This window comes from Rhinolophus hipposideros (genome assembly GCF_964194185.1).
Source record: "Rhinolophus hipposideros genome assembly, chromosome: 19".
NCBI classification, from domain to species: Eukaryota; Metazoa; Chordata; class Mammalia; order Chiroptera; family Rhinolophidae; genus Rhinolophus; species Rhinolophus hipposideros.
In genome coordinates, this window is record NC_138065.1 from 43,061,333 (window position 1) to 43,084,775 (window position 23,443).

Consider the following 23,443-nt stretch of genomic DNA (forward strand, 5'->3'; position numbering starts at 1 on the left):
GCGGTATCCAGAGAGCCGCGAAGCCCCGCTGCCAGCATCCGCCTGGAGCGCTGGCCGCCTCCCCGATCAGCATGCAACAGCGATCCGCGGCTGCGCCGGGAGCGGGCGGGAGCGGGCGGGAGCGGCGCGGGCGGGCGGGCGGCGGCGGCGAGCACTGGGACGAGGGAGGAACAGGTTGCAGCCGAGCCTAGCGGCGGCCTGCCGCCGGAGCTGTCCAACGACCGAACTTGCTCACTAACGACTCCGTCTTCCTCTTCCACCCCGGCATCCCGAGACTCCACGGAACAGGGGAGAAGGCAGGGAGGGCAGGGGGCAGGCGGGGCGGGGGAGAGCCAGCCGAGCGCAGAGGTGCGGCGTGGCGCCCTTGGACGCGGGGGCGGGGCCGGCAGGGCGGGGAGGGGCAAGGATGGAGCCTGAAGGACCCCGGCCCCCCGGCCCGTCCGGAGGTGCCTGGGAGGCAGGGTTGGTTTGGCCGATTGATTGACTGACCCAGAGGGTAGCGCGCCACCCCTGCAAAGGTCCAGGTTGGAGTCACCTTTTCCCCAAGTAAGGCGGAGAAGAGAGGGGCGGGCGCAGCTGGTGGCGCGGCGGACTCTCCGCAGAAGCTGAGGCCTGGCGGCGGGGGCGCACACGCACGCGCACACGCACTCGCGCCTTCTGTCCCCACAGAGGGGCGATGCCAGTGCGGTGCCGGCCTGGTGCCCAGCCCGCCGCCCTAGCGGGGAGTCGAAGCCTTTGCGCCTCGCGCTCCGCGCGCCAGGGCCGAGTCCCTACTCCCCCGCACCTCCCTGGCTGCACGGACGCTGCCCAGGGAGTTTTGTAGAGCACCCTCTCCCTACAGCAGCCCCAGAGGCCCCGGAGGGACGCTCGGACCCCTTGGGGACTCTGCACTCTGGTGTTGGTGCCAGCTCATGGCGGGAGCTTTTGCCCTCCTTCTCCAAACAGAGCGACCTAGGGCGGCCTCTTGGGTTTGGCTCTAGCAGAACTCGGCGCATCCATTCCTGTGTGGGTGGTCCAGATATTCAGGCCCGAGATGGTGAGTTCTGGACTGAAACTACCCTTCTCAAAATTGTAACCATCCGGGGGATCCTCCCACCCCTATCTTTTACCCCCAAGTGAGGTCCACTGACTTCCTCAAACTCATCCCATCACTGAGTAACTGAGCTGCAGAAGTGGGTGAGGTGGACTCCCAGCCGCAGAGAAAGAGTCCCTAGGTTTAGCGAACAAGCCCTTCCCCACAGGTGACTCAATGGTTTGGACTGAGGACAGGTACCAGCTGCCCCTTCCAATGTCCACACAGGCTGCAGCACACCTTCCTCTTTTTCCTGCCTTGGCTCCAACACACAGACTCATCCAAGTCCTCCCCACCTGAGCAATGGAAGAGAAGGGGTTTTCTCCCTCCTCCTTCCCTTGGAACTCTTGGGTGAGTGTGGCTTCACAGTGTGTGTGTGTGTGTGTGTGTGTGTGTGTGTGTGTGAAATGAACTGGTGAGAAGGGACGACGTGCGCCTGAGTGAGGGAGGCACGTGTATTCCTACGTGTATGTCTGTGTGTGGGCAAGCCACGTGAGCACTGACAAGGGTCTATTGTGTGAGGATGTATGTGCAGTGTGAAGGGAAATTCTCTGGGTTCTGGAAAACCAAAAGAATGGTCTTAGCATGTCCACGCCAGCGGGCACTGCTGCCCTGGGGGACGGCATGTTGACCTTTTGATTTAAGGAAACCTATTTCAGGCCAAATTACCATTCAAGGTGAGTCAGCTCTAATTAGTATTTCGATTTCACATTACTCCCTCACTGTATCCTTCTACATACCTTCATTGGAGAGCCCTTTTCTGTCTGAATACTAGTCAGAAGGGAAAAGGAAGGTGGTGCTATGAAGCATGAAGTCCCATCAGCCTGTTAGTCCTTGAGAACCAGTCACAAGTGGCGGTCTTGGTAACCCGATGAACTATATAGGATTAGAAAGGGATTTCAGAAATGATCAAAGCCATGCTTTCAGGGAGGACCATAATCTAACCCACAGCACAAAATTCATTCAAATCATTCGACAAATATTTTTGAGCGTTAGGCACTGTTTTAATCACTGAGGATACAATAATGATGACAAAAATGTTTCCTCTTCTTGGATTAAGTTAGATTCTTTAACCTACCTGGCTAGAATGTTTGATGGACCTCATTCTCATACTGCAGCTTCACCCCGTCCCTTTGTGCCCTGGCCTTAGCAGGCTGGAGGGTGGCAGACCTGTTTATTAATGCTCAGAGGAAGCAGGGCTCGCCAAACTTCTCCTCCTGAAGAGGTTCTTAGAAGATCAGGAACCCTTGACTTGTGTCTTCAATGTCACCCACTCAGCAGAGGTCCAGCATTCATTCCTCTCCTTTCTCTATAATGCCCTACGTTCTCTTTGGCTGCTATAATTCTTGAGAGATGTTGAATCCCCAAGACGGAATTATACATGGAAATGTGAGGACTCACTGGAGTTGAGACTTGCATTCCTGCCTTCTGAGGAGACAGGGATCACAAATGCATGGGTGGGGATAATACTGAAGACATTTAAGGATATGAGCACCTCTGTAGGGCGTTATAAACGGGGATTCTTGCAGCCCAAGAGGGCAGAGGCAAACAGGATGGCATAAATGGCTTTGGGAATGGACTTGAACTAAGGAAAGAAGGCACACGCTCATATTCCACCCCCCATCTGGCTTTAGCCCAACTCTTGAGACCTTTGAGATCTACTTTCATGCTCTCCAATGCCCCGTTCTCCCAGCCCCCGGAAGGCTACAATTTTAATGGCTGAACAGTATCTTATGAGTGTTTAACAGTTTCAGTTTACACAAACCTCACTCCAAACCTCTGAGGTCAGCCTGACAACATATGTATTATGACCCTGAGTTGGTGGACAAATCAGCAGAATTTCAGAAATGCTAAGTTGTTGGTCCATATCTGATAAGAGGCAGATTGTGGACTTTTAACAGATCTTCTGGTTTCTACTTTACGACCCTTTCTTATACCCAAGCTCATCTCTTCTGGGCAGTAATAGTGTCATTCCAAACTGTTCATTGTCAAGAGAAGAAACTATACGACCCCTTGCTGAGTCTTAGGAGTATTTGGTCTACCGCCCTGAAGATCCAGGAAGACGCTTAGAAACAATCTGAGATCACATCCTGGCCATAATCCACTTCGTAAGGGAAGTTGGTCGGTTATTCTGCTCTCGGTGTCCCTAGTTCCACTGTTCTCGCAAAGACCCACCAATCGAAATGTAGAAAATCAGCAACTGATCATCACTGATGGGAAACCGGTTTCTAAAAAGCCCTTTCCAGCCCAGGAGGGACGGTAGCCATATTTTCCTGTTATTAGAGCACCATCTACTGGTCACTTATGGGCACAACACTGCAAGCTCAGCTACCACCCAGGCACCACACCTCAGAGCCTAGACATTCCTATAAACAGGTGACCTCGTCACCAGCCCCACCCCTGGGAGACTTTGTTGAGGTCCAAGCCCCAAATTTTACCACAGTGCAACTAACCCATCTCACAGTACTTGGAAAGTGCAGCCCCCTACACTGCGCAAGGTCAAAACACACATACACACACACACACACACACACACACAGTTAAGATGGTACAGCTAAGTGCTCAACATGCCTTCGGTGCAAGCAGTTACCTGCAAACTAGAAACCCAAAAAGGATCTGAGGAAGCCAGTGAAAAACTTTCCCAAATTAATCAAAGCTTTCACCCTGGAGCCCCTCAACTCTAGTAGTGTACCATCCAAAGCAAGCAGGAGGGGAGGTGACTAGTGGGAGGTCCCTCCAGTCTCCTCTAAAAAAGGAAGAAAACAAGGTGGGCACACTCCCCCACAGACCAGGTAGGCCATAGGCGTTTTTACTAAGATGGACAGGAGTGAGTGGCGAGGCGGGAGAAGCACTTGGCCTAATTCCCTCATTCATAAAGTTCTCCCCAGACCTTTCAGGCCTTGGGCCGTCTTCACGTGAGATTTTAGCCCATCACTGAGAAGTCTGCAAATCTAGCCTCATCCAAAAGGTGTGTGTCCCTCCCAGCAGCCCCCGTCCTTCATCTTCCCCATACCCTGCCAGTTATACACAGATCGCTTATGCTGAAGCTGTCAGAGCCCCTTTTGTTCTATTTTTCCTTTCTTGAGCTTTTCCAAGAAATAGACGCTTATGCAAAGCAGTGCTCTAAGGAACATAATGCAGAGAGGATTTGGGAGTGGGTTCTTAAGACAAAAGTTGGCAGGAGACCATGTGCAAATTCATAGCAGAGTACAGGAGCCTTACAGCAGTGCAGACATCTTGGGAGTCTGGTGGCTTCCAAAATACCTCACATCCCTTCCTGGAGTGAAAACATGACTTCACATCCTTATGTAATGTCCAGCTCTAGACTCAGCATTTCTCAAACCTATGCCTGAGACACCCCACAGCTCCAACGCCCTATCAACTAACTATAGATCTGCAAGTTTTGCTTAAGACATGTTTTTAAAACCATTATGACGACTCGATATTTCCTGGCTGCCAACCAGGGTAACGTTATCTCACTGCGTCTTCACTGCTGGACTGTGAGGCACTTCCTATTACCTGAGGCCCAGAAGGTCAAGGATTTGTCCAAGTACACGGAGCTAGGAAATAGCAGAGCTGGACCTCCTGATAGCAAGGTCAGGATTCTTTAGAGGTGTGGCCACTATTTACTGCATGTCAAAATAATGTTCTCCTGGCGTAAGAGTCCAGTCATAGACATGACCGTGGACCTTGAAGACGTAAAGAATGACCTTGAGACAGTCTCTCAGAAAGTTCCATTTCTAAGAATGCATACCACCACCCCCCCAGCCCGCCCGTCCCATAGATAGGGCTGTCATGAATATCCGTTAATGTGGCATGCTCTTAGAACAATACCTGGCACACAGTAAGTGCCACATAAGTGTTTGCTAAATATATTTCAGCTGTGGTAGCTGGGACCATAGCGGCACACAGCAAACACTGCAAATCCGGCAGCATTCTGTTTCTGATAGCAGACTTTAAAAGTGCAGCCCCAGAGATGGCTTTGGTGTGTAGGGAGTGGATGGGGGAGCAGAGAAGTGTAAGTTTACTTTTTAATTCATAAGCCCATTTATCGAATATTCATTAAATCCTTTTAACGTGCTGGGCATTGCTCTCAGGGATTCGGAAGCTCAAGGACAAATTAGACCCAGTTACAGCCTCTAAGAACTTACAGTTTAAGGGAGAAGGGGAAAAACGTATCCATAGAGGGCTCTAATCCAAGGTAGGGTGTAGTGTGCACCATAAGAGAGCACGGAGGAGAATGGAGAAGGGAAACAAGCCCTCCAGCTGGAGGCAGTCAGGAAACGGGAGGACTCAGCGAGCTCCCTTGAAAAGAGAAGGCACTGGAGGCATTGAGAAGCAGTGTGGTTCAGACATACGTGACCTGAGCGTGTCAGGCTGTGGAGGGCAGGCAAGATGCATGGGACTGATGCGCCAGTCAACATTTGTATTTTCTTTCAGTGAACCTAGGGTCACAAAGAATCCAGGAGGACCACTGCAATCCTTTCTTTTCCAAAGGATGGGTCACTTTGCAGCTGGCACAAAAGTCAGATATGTTTACCCAATACACATGAACCCTTATGGGGAGAGTCACTTTGGAGGCTCAATGTGTAACTGCAGACGGCAAAGGATCCCTGCCCTGTCATTGTGCACCTCCATTCCCACCCTCAGGGGCCAGCCTTGCTCCCTGGCCAAGGTCAAGTGCAGCAGGAGACTCCGCAGAGCTGCAGCTCTGACTGACGGCCGTGAGCAGAGGGCGTCCTGGCAAATGAGGGTGAGAACAACGGATGGAAGCGTGCCCATCCATCCGCCCCCTTGGCCTCTTGACTCAGAAAACAGAATACAGCCCACACATTGCAAAGCGTGTTCAGCCTGGGTGGGCTCTGGCTGATTCATTCGTTCAAGAAGCAAACAGAGCCCCTTCCACGTTTCAAGTACTGTGTCAAGTGCCAGAGCCTAGGATGAGAAGGTGCCAGGGCTGGACCCTGAATCCGCTGCGCTTGAGCCACTCCCCACATTTCACTCTTGAAGACAAAGTCCGAAGAGCAGGGAAAGCAGCCGAAATGGAGCCTAGAGGGGCCCTAAAGTGCCAGAGAAGAGAACTTGAACCCACCACACCCACCAGGCTTGCCTCTTACGGGGCTCTCTGGGTTGGAATCATCAGCAGATTCAGATTAAGCCACCACCTGTCCATCACCACACCCTTTCTCTCCCACTCTCTCCCACACTGAGCAGCTGGTTACACCCACCTGGTATAAAATAATCAGAGTGAATAAGGCATTCCCATATGATACGGACTTAAGGCCAGTTTTGAAATGTGCACCCGGCCAGACCATGCACTGGCTCTGCCGCTTCCATTCCCCAGAAGTTAATTGAGACACCCCCCACCCCCACCTCCATCAGTCCTGGTTCTGCCCTCCGCTTCCTTGACCACTGCAATTTTTGGCACCATTGACCTCCCCTCTTTCTCAGAGTCTCATCCCCCTTAGTGCCCTTATCTACACACCTCCCAGTGTCTCACTGTTTCCTTCTCGTATTCCTGTCACTTTATTGTGGGAGCGCCCCATCCACGGGTTTGTTCCCAACCCCTTTACCTTCTCTCTCTGACTTCTCTCCCTTTGGGGTCATATCCTTACGCACAGTTTCAACTACCACCCTTATGTCCACCTCTAGTCTCTAACCCTCACCTCCTATCTCGTTTCCAGATCCAAATGGCCCATTCAGTAATGGGTATCTCCATATGGACTCTGATCCTTCATCATCTCAAATTCAATGTGTTTAAAAGTGAATTCATAATATTCCTTCAAAGCAAGTTCCCTCTCCTAAAATTCCAGTGTCTACTCAGGTGACATCAGGTGACATTCAGATGACATCATTCACCCTGGCAATACCTAAACTTCAGTGGTTCCCCTCTGCCTAAAATAAAATAGTCAAACTCCTTAGCCTGACAATTCAAGACAATCTGAATTCAATCAACCTTTCCAACATCATCTCCCCAAGTACCTTAGTATTAACATGGTGACAACATGCCATGTCCACTCTGACCTCAAAACTCTTGTTCGGAGCACCTGATACACACTGACTGACCCCAAAACATCCTTCCTCTTTTCCGCTTCTCGAACTCTGAGATATCCTTCAAGGCGTGGTTCAGTGCGATCCACCTCCTCCAGGAAGCCCTCCATCACCTCTCCAACTCCACGACCTCTACTTCCTATAAACTCACAGCGCTTCACCATCACGTATACAGTACCTTGTCTACTCACTGCCGTGGTTGTCCTGAATATAACGTCACCAGTACATTCCTATTTAATTTTGTTCAGTTATGTATGCCTTGTCTTCTCAACTACGGTGTGAGCCTCTGAAAAGCAGAGGACTTATCTTCCCCTTCATGTTACTACATCCAAGGGCTACATTATGTTACCCTCATAGCAGGCCTTTACTAAATACACAGTCAATGAAGGGATGAATGAGTCTCCTGCAACTCTTTGAAAAGTTCTGGCATCACCAGGCAGCTGGTCCCTCCCAGGGGGGCTGCCCTTCCCCTAACACACTCTGGCTCTGACTCCGAGCCTCTGCTCTGGGTCAGGTGTTTCCAGCTGTTCCTTCTGAGTTGAGAGTTCCTCCTTCCGTTTCAAGAAAGGACCTTACGTCCCTTGTAGGCCATCAGATGACTCAAACTCGGGGGGCTCTTTTGCAACTTCTTTTTATCAATCATTAAATTACAGGGATTATGGCTCATTCTCTTAGGAGGAGTATCTCCTGCTGTGGTTGAAATAAGATTTGGGGAATCAGCTATTTAAAAGAGACACGCAGACCCCCACATAAAGAATACTTTCAGATCCCTCTCCACAGGAAGTGAGACATAGAAAAATAAAATTCTATGTCAAACAAAATCTACTAGTCTTCATTGGTTCTGTCTCTTCTCTCTACAAAAAAAGCAAATGGCATCATCATACCTCTTTCCCTTAGGAGAAATTACAGGTGAAAGAGACACACACTTTTGCCTATATGCAAAGACACACATGAGATTCTGATCTGATGTTAAGTTCTGGCAGACAGTGTACAAACACGTGCAAGTAACCTTCCTATGCTATTGGCAGCTCTTGGATAGGCTTAATACAGTACATTCAAATGTGAAGAATTACAAGCTCTTTTAAAGATTTCTAAATATTCCTAACGTGCCATTTAAACATGGGAACAGTAGAAACGTAATTCTCCATTGAAAGAGAGAATTTCTGAAATATGCTTCTCTCAGGCCCTTAACAAGCCATTCCCTTGGACGCACACACATAGATACACTCACAATATAACCCTTTTCCTTATAGACTTGTTGTTTTCGTTTTGTGGGTGTTTTTTCTTCTTCACATAGTAACTCCATCATTTAGTCACCTTCTTCAAAAACAATTCTGCCAGATGTAAAGTGGTGAAGTATTAATATAATAACCCAAAGTTCCCGTTATGCTATTTTCCCTTTGTTAAAATAATCAGGACTACAAAAACAAAGAAAAATGGTCATGCATCAAACCAAAAGAATCACAAACCGTTGGGTTAATAATATTAATTGTAATCAGTGTTAAATATTTATTATGGGAAAGGCACTGTGCTAAGCCCTATACTTTCCTTCTTTTTCAGAATAATTTTGGGTGGTAGGTACTATTAGAATCTCCGTGTTCACAATAAGATAAGCAAGATGGAGAGAGATGAAATCATTTCCCTTAAGGTCTGACAGGCAGTGAATGACTTAGACCGAAAGTCAACCTTCGGTCTATTTGCCTCTCAAACCCATTATCTTCACCACCGCACTGTATCGTTAATAGAGATTGGGGCTGGTCGCTTTATTTCCTGATGATCCTGCAATTCCAACAGATTCAGACACCCCAACAGGTGTGAAAGGGCCTCAAAATAAGCATGTCATTAGGTTGTGGACATGACAGGAGACTCAGTCCTAACTGAGCCTATGATCCCACGTGCAAAAACGATAACAGTGATGTTACAACAAGTGGGACCACAGATTCTCAAGCGCATTGTGGTCCAACACACGCCGGTATGCGAAGCCGGACCCGCACCCTTCCTGCCCCATGTCTGCACGGCAGGGCCCCAGGGCAGCAGGAGCCATGCCAGGAAGAACCAAGTGCTACTCCACACACTTCAAATTTCTCAACATCCAAAGAGTATATTACCGCACGCAATTTCCTCACGATGAGCGTGGTTTTACACTCCAATGACTTGTTTTTCAATGAATAGCCGTATCTACCCCAAAGGCCCCCATCCCTAAGCTTCCTGGTGGGTCAGTCTCAGGTGGCTATCTGGAAAAGTTATCAGCCCAACTCTGGAGGGGTCAGGAAAGGAGGGAAGGGAGAGAGAGGAGATGAGGGTCCGCAGCAGAAAAGGAGGGTCCCCTGCATTGCAGACTCATGTTATCCTCCAATGCTCTGCGTTCCCCCAATCCAAGAGTATCCCTACTCCACAGAATATCCATCCTGGCCATGAGGTCTGGCTTTAATTTTTTTTCCCCATTTTTCACGAATACTTCTGCTGCCAACGCGTGCCACTAAAGGATTTGGCAAATTTAAATCCTCCTGCCTCTCCACTTGTTGTTTGCCTGCCTGCACTCCAGCAGGTAAGACACCCACAGACGCACAGCGCTCCGGGCTGTAGAATTCACAGGAAGTCTATAATGTTCAGGTTATTTTTAAACTTTCAGGCCACTTTCCCTCCCCACAAACAGCAGGCCTGCCATTTAGAACAGTGTTTAACCCACACCCCACCTGCTTTGAAACTTTAGCTTTTTGTGTTAAAAGAAAAGAAGCTATCCTTCAAGTTCAGGCGCGCACACACACCCGTGTCTGAAAACTGGAGACAGTCACCAGCTCACCGGGGTGAAAGACGCAACTTCCAACACGATGTTGAGATTATGTGTGGGAAAATGCTTTGTAAACTTAAGAGTGTCACGTCACGTCCGTGGTATCTATTTGCAGGGATAGATACCAGGCCTTACAGGTGACATCAAAAGACAGCTTTCTATTTCCAAAAGAGAATTACACCAGGACAATCAAAGCACGCGATTGTCAAAGCAAGCATCCTTCATTCGTCCGGGGAGCCAGACAGGAGCTGGCTAAGGGGTGTTAGGTTATAATTTTCTTCGAATTAGTTTCTTTTTAAAATGTGAGGTAAAGGAAAAGAAATTCTGGAAACAGTTCAGAAGAAAGAGACTGAAGCAGAGCATGAAAGAAAAAGTTTCAAAGCAGAAACAACAACAAACAGTTGTCTAACTAATGAGCCCTACGGATGTGTTACCTCGTTTGATCTGCATAAGAATCGCCCGAGGTGGGCATGTTTAGCTTCAACCATGTTTCAGATGAGGCAACTGAAATCGGAGAAATTAAGTCCCTACACGAAGACCACACAGCTAGTAAGTGGCAAAGCTAGATTTGGAACCTGGACCCGCCTGATACCAGAAGTGGCATGTTACCACCAGTCCTTACAGTGACAGACACGCTGAGGAAGCCAGGGCGGCCTGAGCCCTGAGGCCGGACAAGAAAGGTTTCCAGGGCCCAGAGTGGCAGAGCTGAGGGTCTCGCAGGAGTCAAGCCATGGACACAAAGCCTCCTTCACAGCCGAAAGTGAAGAGATGAAAAGACAGTTTACCTGGAAACTGTAGGTTTTACATGAGCTACAAATCCCCACACAGCCACTCCACCATCCAGGCTACAGAGAACAGGGTGCACAGACAAAATCAATCACACACAGTCCCCGAACGTCTTTCCTTAGGTGGTATGCCAGTCAGGGGCCAAGACGACAGTCTCTACAGTGCTGTTGTTGCCGTAGTACCCCAGGAACTGCTTATAGAACAAACCAAGCAGCAAACCTTTTACCCACAACTCCTAACACACGTGAGGGATGACTCACTGGAGAGCCTCTCCCTCTCTCTCTCCCTCCCCAAATGACCAGGTGGGTCAACACTTTTCCAGCTAAACACATTCCAAGGGATTTTTGAAACCAGAGTCTGTTTCCCTGGAGGCTCTTCAGGGTGTGTATACCCGTGCTGCATCTGGGACTCAGCAGGAAGTGTCTTCCCTGCCCCTTCCTCCCCCTTCAGGTGCATTTCCAATCCACTGTTCTCCTCCCACCCCCTACCTGCACCTTCCTCTTGTTCACCTTTCCTGCTTCCACCTTGTAAACGTGCACATTGCGCAGAGCCTGTTTCCTACCTCCTTCTCCATGTACTTGTACACACACTGTCTGGATGAGCTCGTCCATTCAGATGGCTTCAACTGAAGCTAATGTCTGGAAGACTCCCAAATCTTATCGTTGGCCCTATTCTTTTCAAAGTCTGGTACCACATTCACAATTGGGCTCCTCCACCCCAATAACCTGAAAGCACTGTGACTCAATCAACCAGTTTAGGAACAAACTCATCTTTTCCTCCAAACCAGCTCCTGCCCAGGTCTCTAATTCTGTTTGCAGCCTCACAGACTCCCCCTAACTCAGGGGCAAAACGTTGGGTGCCCCTATGATTCTTCCTCCTGCTGCCTCCTACTCCCACCCTTGCCCAAGTCCTGTCACTTTTTGTCTCCTCTGTTCCACTTTCACAGTCTTTTTTTCTTTTCCATTTGCACCACTGTCTCTCAAGTTCCGATCTTCATGCCTCCTCCTCAGAAGATGAGAAGAGCTTTCTAACCCATCTTCGTCTTCCAGATTCTATCACAATTCATTGCATAGTCCACCTCTGACCCTGTCCCCACCCTCCGTGCAATAAAATTCAAGAGCTTGTTCTACGCTGTATCTGCTGTGCCTGATACAATGTCTGGCAAAAGACCATCAAACACATTTATTTATGGAATGAATACGTGAGTTTGCTAGTGCCCATTAAATATACCTATGGAAGCATGAGCTCTTATAATCTTAGGGTTGAAAGCACACTTAAATGTCATCCCACCTAAGTCCTTATTTTAAGGACCAGGGCTGAACAAAATGCCCCACCGCCACTCTATGCTCCTGGCAATATCTCCTACTACTTTGCAACATTCACTGCCTGCTTCAGTGATGTCAGACTGCTCACCACTCCACAAATGCACCTTGACATATTCCTCTTGCAAATCACTCCTCATTTTCTTTCTCCCTTCCCTCCCCCTTTCTCCACATCCACCTGTGAAAAAAACTCGACTTAAAAGCCCAGTTTATGTGATACCTTGTCTACGAAGCATTGCGTGATCATATAACAAACATGATCTCTCTGTCTCCTCTGAGAAACTCTGGCACCTTACGTCACCCCACCTCAGATACTACAGTGTATGGATCTCTTCTCCATGACTACACGTGACTTAGTCATCCTTGCATTCTCCATAGCAACTAATGCTCTGCCTTATGCGCTGTGGGTCCTGAATATGTGTTTATAGAAGGAATGAATTGAGGCATGAATAAATGCATGGTAAGTATCTGCAAAGCCAAGTGGACACAAGCAGGATGTGAACTTCTTAGGATCTGTGCCATGTTGAGAAGGTTGTATGGGAAAAGCAAGACGTGACAATACCTGTTTGGGAGACAGTCCATTCAGTTCAAGGAAGACGGTCCTCAACTAGCATCTCGCAGGTACAAGTGCAACTTGCAGACATACGTAACATGACAAGACGAACGATCCAGAGTGTGGAGGCAAACTCTGTGGTCACTGTAAACCTTCAAAGTTCACAGAATTTTAGTACAAGCTTTTGTTCTTTGGTAGAAGGTGGGGTGGAGAATGTTTTTAATTTATTTCATTTGCTTCATGTTTGCATGGATGTCAAGTGGGTCGAAGTGGTCTGCATTGGACAGATGGGTAATCTGAACAGAGAGCTTATGTAAGCTAGCCACACACATGTCAACCTTCTCTTCTAAGCCCGCCATTGTAGAGATGAGAAAAGACACACACAGCAGGGTTTGTCAACCTCAGCACTATTGACATTTTTGAGTCAAATGTTTCTTTGTCATGTGTGCGCTCCTGTGCACTGCAGGATATTTAGCAGCATTGCTGGCCTCCGAACACTAGATGCCAAATGCACCCACTAGTTGTGACAATCAAAAATGTCCCTTGGGGGCAAAACTGTTGAGACCACTGGTGCAATTACATGAGTTGTTCGAGGTCACACAACTCATGGGCATGACCACCAGGAAGGCAGTGACTCCCCGTGGAATGTTCTTCCTCATATCCAGTGAGTCACAGCCTTTGGGAGCTGGAGTGAAATCAGAGCTTCACCTCTGGTTTCCTAATGGCCTCAGAGCCCGACGTGGGGTTCCACACCTCAATATAAATGAGACATATTTTTAGCAGAGACTCAAGGGAGAACTCAAGCCAAAAACATAAGAGTGACCACAGTCCAACACCACCTACTGAAGGCTTAGCGACTAAATCTCCGACAACAGCATTTCTCCTGATATTCTGGAGACTAAGAAGTATGGTCACAAGGTCCCATGGAGAATAGCTTTTCCTCCCTCAAGTTGGCTTCGTCTTTGTGAAAATTTCTACACTCATGTATCAACTCAATCCTCTACACTCTCACCCCTGCTTCTCCTTCTACTTTTTAAAGCTAGAGTAGAGCTTGAGTCCTTCAACTGCTCCTTTCACCAACGCCCTTCATGGCTCTCCCCCTGGCTTCTAGAATTCTCTTCACTAGAATTTGAGGATCATCTCCCTGCTTACAGATTCTGATCCTTCATTTCCCAAAAAAGACTCAATCACTTCAGGCAAGATATTTTTAGGAGCTGCTGGTAAAAACTTACCAGTGATCACTTTTCTAAGTGAATTGCCATTAGCTAAGCGCTCATGTACTGTCTAAGGGGGCAGAACGTAATCGCCCATTAATGCACTGCAGTTTCTCCCAACTTCCTTCATCAAATCTTCCCCTGTGCTCAGTCCAGCAGGCTGACTAACATCACACTTATATGTCTTGGGGGGCTCTGTGTATCCCCCAGGAAATATCTCATGCTTTCCTATTTTAGAGTATTCTCTTTATAAAAGTCATTCAAGGATCCAGTACTAGCATGCTGGCAAAATAGGAAAATCCTCTTGCTACAAATATCTAGAAAACTAGATAAAGCACAGGAATATATTTTCAAATGTATTTTTAAAAATGTGTTGCTGAACTTGCAAAATGTAAAAAGACATTCCTAGGAGGAAATGAAAAGCACAGGACTAAGCATGTGAACCAAAACTGCAGTTGTCTCATGGGCAGTAATTAGTCCTGGTCACCTAGAGGATTTAATGGATGGGTTTTAATGCCCATTCAAGAGCAAGAGATAAGGTCTTAAGAGCACTGCGAGCAGAAGCTGAAACTAAATCTCTGCATTAAGCTGGGACACTTGAAGGACAATGCCCTCAGTTAAAGATTGAACGGCAGAAAAATCAACTCTACAGCAAACAGAGATAATAAGGAAGCTTCTATCTCTGAATGAATGAGAAAAGCCAAACCCTGAGAAATCAAAACTCAAGAGTGTATGTGACATGGATTTATAAGCTGTATTAACACTACATATTCAGAAGGGTTCAGGAACCCTTAAGCCAGAAAAAAAGTAAAAACTAGTCTTAGTAACTTTCTTGGATCAAGAAAGAGAACCAAACAAAACCACTCAACGAAGCTACTCTCACAAAATAGACTACAATGTATTTCCATAGAAAAAACAAACATCTCTAGACATGAGTTGGCAATCAAAATTTTTTAATCATACAAGGAAACAATCCACTATAAGGAAAAGTTATCTTATACAATAAATAAGAGAGAGCACTACAGCTTGACGTAATAGAAAAGGTACATAAAGAAAGAAAATAATGGGATACAATAGAAAAAATTTTAAGTGGCAAATATAATTTCTTACAATGAAAAATGAAACCATGAAAATGAAAGGCAGTAGATAAATTAACTGTTAGGTTAGATATAACTAAGGAGAGTATTGGTGAACAGGTAGATACATCAGAGGAAACTTTCCAGCATACAACACATAGAGATAAAGAGATGAAAATACGATTAAAGTTAAGAGAGGAGGAGGACAGAATGAAAAGATCCAAATTATACCTAACGGGAATTCTAGAAATAGATAATGGAGAGAGACAGTATTTAAAGAGCTAAAGGATAAATTTTCCAAAATTAATAAAAGACATAAATTCTCAGAATCCATAATTTCTATGAGTTCTAAGCAGGATAAACAAAAATAAATCTAACCTCCATATATTCTAGTGAAATATTGAAAGATCTAAAATTATGATGAGAAAATCTTAAAAGCATCCTGAGAAAAAAGACAGATTACCTACAACATACAACAATTAGATGATTAGCTATTACAATAGAGGCCAAAAAATAATGGAATAATATCTTCAAGTGTTAAAAATACTCAGCTAAATTATTACTCAAAGTTGAGGTTGCAATAAAGACTTTCTCAGAAAAATAAGGAAGACTTTAGCACTGAAGTAAAGGGAAATAAGTAATATACAATGTTCCTCAAGACAGAAATTTAAATAGAAGAATGGCATATAAGAAAACGGCAGGATGAGTCAAAGGTAATGGTAAATATGGGGACAAATGTAAAAGATAGACAGATAGATAGATGATAGATAGATAGATAGATAGATAGATGATAGATAGATACATCGATACATAGATTTGTGAACACACACACACACACACACACACACACACACACACACAGTGGCACTATATCACTAGAAAACAGCGCCACATTAGGTGGGAAGGGTAATCAGAGGTAAGATATTGTCCAGAGGGAGTACAGACTTGAAGTCAAGACACATCTTTGAAGTGAGGTGTGTGACTAGGACAACCACTAAAACTATTTCTATTCAATATTATGCTTGAGGTACTAGTCAATGTAATAAGCAAAGAAAAAGAAAGAAAAGGAGTAAGGATTGTAAAGGAAAAACAAAGCTGTCATTATCCATAGTTGATGTTGTCTACATACAAAATATAAAAGAGCCTACAAAAAATAAAAATCATTCAAAATAATAAGAGAGTTCTACAAGTCTACAAGGATACTGGATTTGAAATCAGTATACAAAAAATACAAGTTCTGATACAACAACAACAAAGAACCAGAAAGGACAATGATAAAAAATGTCACGCAATAGCATCTAAAGTATAAGTCACCTAAAAACAAATCTAATAACAGATGTGCAATAAAAGATGTAGAGAAAAATTTTAAACTCTCTCAAGGGACTTTCAGGAAGATCTAAGCATAGGATGAAATACATCATGTTCAGGGATGGAAAAACTAAACAGCTTAAAGATCACGACCCTCCCCCAGAAAAAGCTATAAATTCAGTTACAATCAAAATCTCATTTTTAAAAATGAAATATTACAAGCTTATCCTAAATGTCATATGGATGATTAAAAGACCAATATTCGAGACAACTGGGCAGTGGCGTGGGGAGAATTTACCCTAACATATCAAAATTACAAAGCTATAAAAACTATATTAGTGAGACATTGTTGAAGGGGATATACTATTGGAATAGAGGAATAGAATAGTGGAATAAAATCAGATGCCCAGAAAGAGTGGAAACAAATTGACTAGTCACTAAATGGTGCTGGAACAAAGGACTAATCATGGGTTGAGGGTGTATAAAAGATAAAATTAGAGCCTACCTTACATGGTACACAAAGAATAATTCCAGATTCCAGGTTTGAAAGAGACAAATATTATAAGCAAAACTAACGTTTTTAGGTTAAAACAGTACAAATGACTTGGTTTGTTTTCTGTTTGTTTATTTGCTTTTTGTTTTTGTTTTTGTTTGCCTTGGTATGTAGAAGAAATTTTTTAAATGAACAAAAATCATAAAGAAAAAGAGCAGATAAATTTTACAGCATAATATTAATAATGCTGTATGACAAAAAGCACCATAAACAACGTGAAAAAGATAAGCTATGTGAGGGAGAAGATATTTACAACTCACAAATCATATCTACAGTGTTTCCCCAAAAATAAGACCTAGCCAGACCATCAGCTCTAATGCGTCTTTTGGAGCAAAAATTAATATAAGACCCAATATTATTTTAATATAATATAAGACCAGGTATGATCTGATATGATATATGATATGATATGATATGATATGATATGATATGATATGATATGATATGATATGATGTAAGACCGGGTCTTATATTAATTTTTGCTCCAAAAGACACATTAGAGTTTATGGTCCAGCTAGGTCTATTTTCGGGGAAACGTGGTAGAATGTATGTAAGAACTCTCACAAATCATAAGAAAAAACACAAACTACCTGAAAGAAATACGGGAAAAGGATATGAACTCACATAAGGAGAAATCTTAAATATATGTATACGTTAAATGCTCCATTTCACTAGCAATCAGGGAAAACACAATAAATGCAATAACTGGATTTGATTTCCCACCTGTCAGATTGTCAAGCTTTAATCATTCTGATCACCTCAAGGGTCTTGGAAGAGCTACAGAAATGGGAGCCTGCATACCGTGGGACCATAGATGGCACAGTCAACTCTGGAAAGCAGAGCTGGAAATGCGCACTCGCAAACCCAGCAATTCCACTTTTAGGCATCTCCCCTAGAAAAACTCTCACACATGTGCCCAAGGACACATGGACGAGGATGATCATTTTAGCTTATAATAGCAAAAGAATTGGAGCAACGCAGCTCCTCTCAGAAGGGGCGTAAATTAACAACCTGCGATGTAGTCACACAATGTAGTTCAGGCAGGAAGAAATAATGAACTAAGTGTGTATGGAATAACAGTGGTAAATCTTAAAAATAAATGTTTACTTCGCTGCACAAGGACACATTCCATATATTATTTACATAACACTTTAACACTCACCAAAAAAATCACATACATACTTTATTAATAAATTCATATACAGTAAAATTACAAAACTGCACATGGTTATGAGATACCAATTTCAGAGAAGCGGTAACTTCTGGACGAGGGATAAGGGAGGAGGGTATATACCGTAAATGCATCTGTAACATTTTGTTCCTTTAAAATGTGAGAGAGAGAAAGCAAATATGGCAAATATTATGATCCATTTCATCTTGGTGGTGGGTACAAGGTCTGAGCGAAAAATATGGTGAATGTTTGAATAAAAATTTTATTACAGTAAAAGACACATGGCCATTAATCCCCCTCACAATACATTCCCTGTCTTCAAACACACTGATCCCATCGTTCTTGCCACTTTCTGAAGCAGTTCTGGAAGTCCTCTTTCGTGAGCATCCTTCCTTCATCCTCCATCATGACAATTCTCCGTGTCACACATCGCTTCTGGTGTATGGCAATTTCAGTCAAATAAAAACATTACGGTGTGTCCTCATCTACCTTATTCACCGGATCTGGCACCATAAGACTTCCGGCTCTTTCCCAAAGTCAAAAGGATTCAGGACATTGAGGCAATGACAACAGCGCAACTAAAGACACTCACGAAAGAGGACTTCCAGAACTGCTTCAGAATGTGGCAAGAGCGATGGGATGAGTGTGTTTCAAGTGAAGGGGAGTATTTTGAGGGGGATTCAGGACAATGTGTCTTTTACTGTAATACATTTTTTAAAATTTAAACATTCACCATTTTTTTTGATCGCACCATATATGGACGTTTCTTAATTGTTTCTGTACTAAATGTCTGAAATACATTATCATTCAAATAAGTGTTTAAGAAACATTCAGCAGCTAGTCGTACTAATTGAAATGGACAGTGCTGGCAAAAAGGTGTCCAGTCTCATCGACTACTGGCGGGGGACGACTAATACAAAGTCTCCTGAGGGAGATGGGGCCATACTTCTCACGTCATAACTACACGCATGGCCTATGCCCCAATAATTCCAATCCTAAAAATCTGTCCTTATGAGATCATCAAACTTGCAGAGAAAGATGCATTTATAAAATTGTCCATTGGATTGTAAATTATAATATAAAAAAGCACTGTGCAAATAAACCACAGTAAGGGACTGGTTAACATATTATTATCATCTAGTCACATAATGGACTATTTTATAATTATTAAAAATCACATGCTAAAATAAAGCACCTGGTAAAATATTTAACGACACAGGAAATTGCTCCCAGTATATTTATTAATCGGTAAAGCAGGTTACAAAAGCAATATGTGCACACTATAATCCCCATTTAGTGTAACAAAATCTATGGAGGTATGTGTATGGGAGTGTACATACATATATATGTATGGGGGTGGGGAAAAACCCTAAAAGGAATATTTACCTAATATTCGTGTTTAATTGTATACAATGGGATTGTGGATAACTTACATTTTCTTCTGTGTGCTTTTCCATATTTTCTAAAATTAGCATAAAATACATTTATGCGTTCAACAAAAACCCCACATTATTACAGCTAAGCTGGGCCTAGGCTTCTTGGGAGTTGCTCACATCAGTCACCCTTAGCGATTGGTGATTTAGTCTGCAAGGGCCAGCATTATTTTTAGTTAAGCAGTGAAGAACACAGCATCGAGGGGGAAATGTCTTAGAGCTTGACTGCAAAGTGCGAAGGCACAACTGCCAGAAGCATTAGAACCTTCCATCTATAGAAAGGATTGAACAACATTTATCTCAAACATTTATCTCAAACATTTATCTCACAGGGGCACCATCATACTCATTCACAGATGGATGCGGCTTTGAGACTCTCAAAAAAAAACGGCTGGACTCTGGCCTCCTAAATATCTCCAGAGGAATGTTTTATAAGGAGCTATCACCTCCTTTTAATGACACAAACTCCGGAATCTCCAGCCTACACCCTAAGCTCATTGTTCCCTAAGCTAGGAATGCTCTTCCCTCATCTTCCCGTAGTGCCTGACCTCTGCCTACATGCTACCTTCTCGGAGGCCTTCCTGGACCACCCACCCAGCACCTTCTATGATATCACTGTATGTTCATCTTCCACTTTTTACTAGATGTGTTTTCTTGTTTATTTGTTATTGCTCTGTCTCCAAAGAATGTAAACTACTTGAGAGCAGAAACAGGCAATCTTGTTCACTGCCGTATCCCCATAGTTGGAACTCATAATTGTAGTAGGTACTCAATAAATTATTTCTTGAATAGATGGGTGGATGGGTGGGTGAATGGATGGATGGATGGATGGATGGATGGATGGATGGATGGATGGATGGATGTGTGGGTGGATGGGTGGATGTGTGGGTGGATGGGTGGGTGGATGGATGTGTGGGTGGATGGGTGGGTGGATGGATGGATGAGTAAATAAATAATTTAAAATAGATCTTGTAAAAAATAGCCGTGAAGTATAATAGAAAACCAAAGTGAAAAATGAAAGGGTTAACATGTGGTAATGCCAAAAATACAGAACCCTCAAAAGTGAAGAGTCCATAAGAAAACTTCTGTATTCATGGGCTCAGAGATCTCCAGTGAGGGGCTGCCTAGCTCACAGAGGTCAAAGGTCCACAGCACATCAGATTATGCATGTTTGTTAGGAGCAGTTTTTCACAGGCTAAATCCTGGCTGCCTCTCTACTGCCTCCTTTGCCTTCCTAGTTGAGGACAGACAAGTAGGCCCAACTTGTTCCTTTTGGGTTCTTCCCCCAACAGCCATCCCATCAGCTCTTCCATAGCTTTCTCTACCTTTAAAAAGGCAGTCCATGCCTTGCACGCTGTTTCTGTAATGGCCTAAAAGAAAAATGTCACCACTGTTTCCTCCCCGGCTTTTGCTTTTGGTGGGAACTGAAAGGAGGTGGGTGCAGGGGGTTCACAGAGGGTGCTCACAGCATCAGGAGTTTCAGCTACGTCAGCTCCGGGTCACCTGTGTGTCTTCTGCTTCCATGCCCTCCCTGGAGGACACCCCCAACCGCTGAAGACCCCTCATCAGCTACCATGGCAACAAGAGGACAAATTGGGGCAAGAGAAAGTCATGTCACGCAACCTACAAGACCAGTTTGAAGAACAGAAACGGGCTTTCTGGTAAATGGCTGGAAAGGTAGGAAAAGGCAACTAGAGGAGTGAGTGAAGAAGGAGCATCTGGGTCGCTGAAGAGTTAGCTCACACATGCCGACGGATGACATCACGTGCAGGTCACATCCCACCCACTCCCAACGCTGAGGCCTCTTTTTATCCCTACCCCTGCATGTCCCTTCCTCCAGCATCCCTGGTAAACCTGCTTCCCCATGGCAGGAACGTATCAAGGTCTTTGAACACCACCAGTTTTTCATCTGTCATTCACATACCACGTTGAGCTGAGACATTTCTCCTATTCCTGGCCTCAGACATTTGTTCAGCTTGCTATATATGTTCGACTCCTGATAAATGATGAGCAGGTGAATACTCAGGCTGAGTCAGCACCAGGCAGTGAGCTTGAAGGAAACTTGCCCTTTATATACATATTCCCAGGGAGAGGGAGCAGTCATGTACCTGGCCAGAAGAAATCGGCTAGGCCTCCCCTTAGAGGTTGCCTAAGCTGGCCAGCACCAAATGAGATCAGTTCCAGTAATGCCTCACACTCTATCATCCATGCCCTTTGGTCCCCAACTCTAGAGCCACTCCCACTGAAAGGAACAGTGTCCCTTGCCTGGCAGCGACTCCCCTGCCCGAGCTGCTCAGTGGTTGACCCAATCTCTAGGGTGTCTCGCAAAAGCTATTTACTGGCCAAACTCATCTTTCTTCCTTGCCTTTCAGTGGAGAAGCTAACACGGGATCCCCTGACGCTTCCCAGAAATCTCTGAATTCTCAACCAGGCAGTCTTGAAGATTACAGTTATAATCTTTTCCCCTTTTCAAACCTTGAGGGAAAGACATGGGGAGGAGGAAGGGAGAAAAAGAGTCTTCTCCACCTCCAGCTGTCACATCCCACAGCCCCACAGCTAATGCTGCAGGTAAATATTAGCTCCCGTTGAAGAATACCAGAGAGTGAGAAAGAGAGAGAGGGGAGAGGGTGAATATGAATCTCTGCTGCTTAGCACCGTCCTGGCAGCGTGGGTAGCTGGTTAAATAAGCAAAACACGGGCTCGCAACTCCAGGCACATAAATAAGCTCAAATAGATCCACTGCTTTTAGTAACGGTGAGGGAGGGCTAAGGAATGATGCGCCCCCGTGGCTCCTACCCTCTTGGTGCCCTAGAGCCACTCAATTCCTGGAAGCAAGGCCTCCTGGGGGGGAGGCAGGGAAAGGCGGGAAGACATCAAGTGAAGGAGGCAGAGGTTTGAGCCGAAGGAAGACCTCAGATCACAGAGGCTTGTGGAACAAATCCCTCAGGCTGCTCACCTTGAGTGAAACCTGACTTCTAGTCCAGAAAGGATGGGTTTTTGCCAAGACCTGTGTTTATGACCTCTAGCTTAGTGGTTTCTCTCATCTGGTCTGCCATGGGCTCCCCAGCTCCTGCCCATCTGCCCACCACACTGATTTCCAACCTTCATGGGAGGCTACCTTCTCTTCAGTTTCCTCCTCCCCTGTGCTCATTTGGACCTGCAGCAATGATGTGTTCTCTCTCCAGAAGTTCATGACTCCTTCTTGATCCAAAGGGACCTGATCCTTCTGCTTCAGCCTCCCTTCCCATTCCTGGGCTCAACCAATCTGAAAACAAATTCCTTGCTTTCTCCAGACAGGCTCTCTTCCCATTTTAGTTAACGGCAACCATCCTAGCCCCAGACACCCAGGCTTAGGCCACTGGTTCTTCCCTCTCCATCCAGTCACGTGTCCTATGGAGCCTGCTTCCATTCTCTCAGTCTGCCTGTTCACCATTGCTCACTTGGCCTTCCTCAGGAGCAGGGACTAACTCAGTTTAGGTGCCACCCTCCAGGGCATGGCCTAGGGTGTACACCTCAGGACAACGCCAGAAAGAGCAAGGTCAGTCTAACTCAACAATGACTCTAAATTGTGGTCAAGGATGGAGGATATGAGAGGTCCAAACTGGGAATGAGTTACTGCTCACCAGATGTAAGTATTAAGACAAGGTCAATAACTGGCCTGCGAGGGGGCGACCAGAACTGGAATACAACACGGTGGACTGGGTCATTGATTCAGTGGCTGGAACAAGTGGTTGGGGACAGTGACTTGGTTAATTCAAGGGAATCTGAGAATCTGTTTTTACTGTGGTAATGGCTGGTGGAATTTTTTTATGGGCACAGCAGGTAAATAGACAAAGCTTCCAAACTTTTCTTACTCCCCTAAATAAACCCTCCAATCTTACTCCCAAAGCTCTTCTCACATTACTCCCTCAAGGAGAAGGCTCCCCATACTTCTCCGCTTTATCAATCCTTCTATCGTTCCAACTCCTTATCCATGTTTATTTCTGTCCTGGGAGCTTTCCCTGAACACCCCATAATTGTTCCTACCCTGACTCCAGACATTTTTGCACACCTATGGTTCCCTGGCTTCTGGATTTCAAGGATGTGTGAAATTTCAAAGGGAACCAAAATAAC

The 23,443-nt window shown here is 45.2% G+C and overlaps 1 protein-coding gene across 1 annotated transcript in view; it reads right to left on the reverse strand.

Moving 5' to 3' along the window:
• CACNA1E (calcium voltage-gated channel subunit alpha1 E) overlaps positions 1 to 23,443 on the reverse strand; it is a 425,092-nt gene that overhangs the window by 286,266 nt on the left and 115,383 nt on the right. The window lies entirely within an intron of this gene.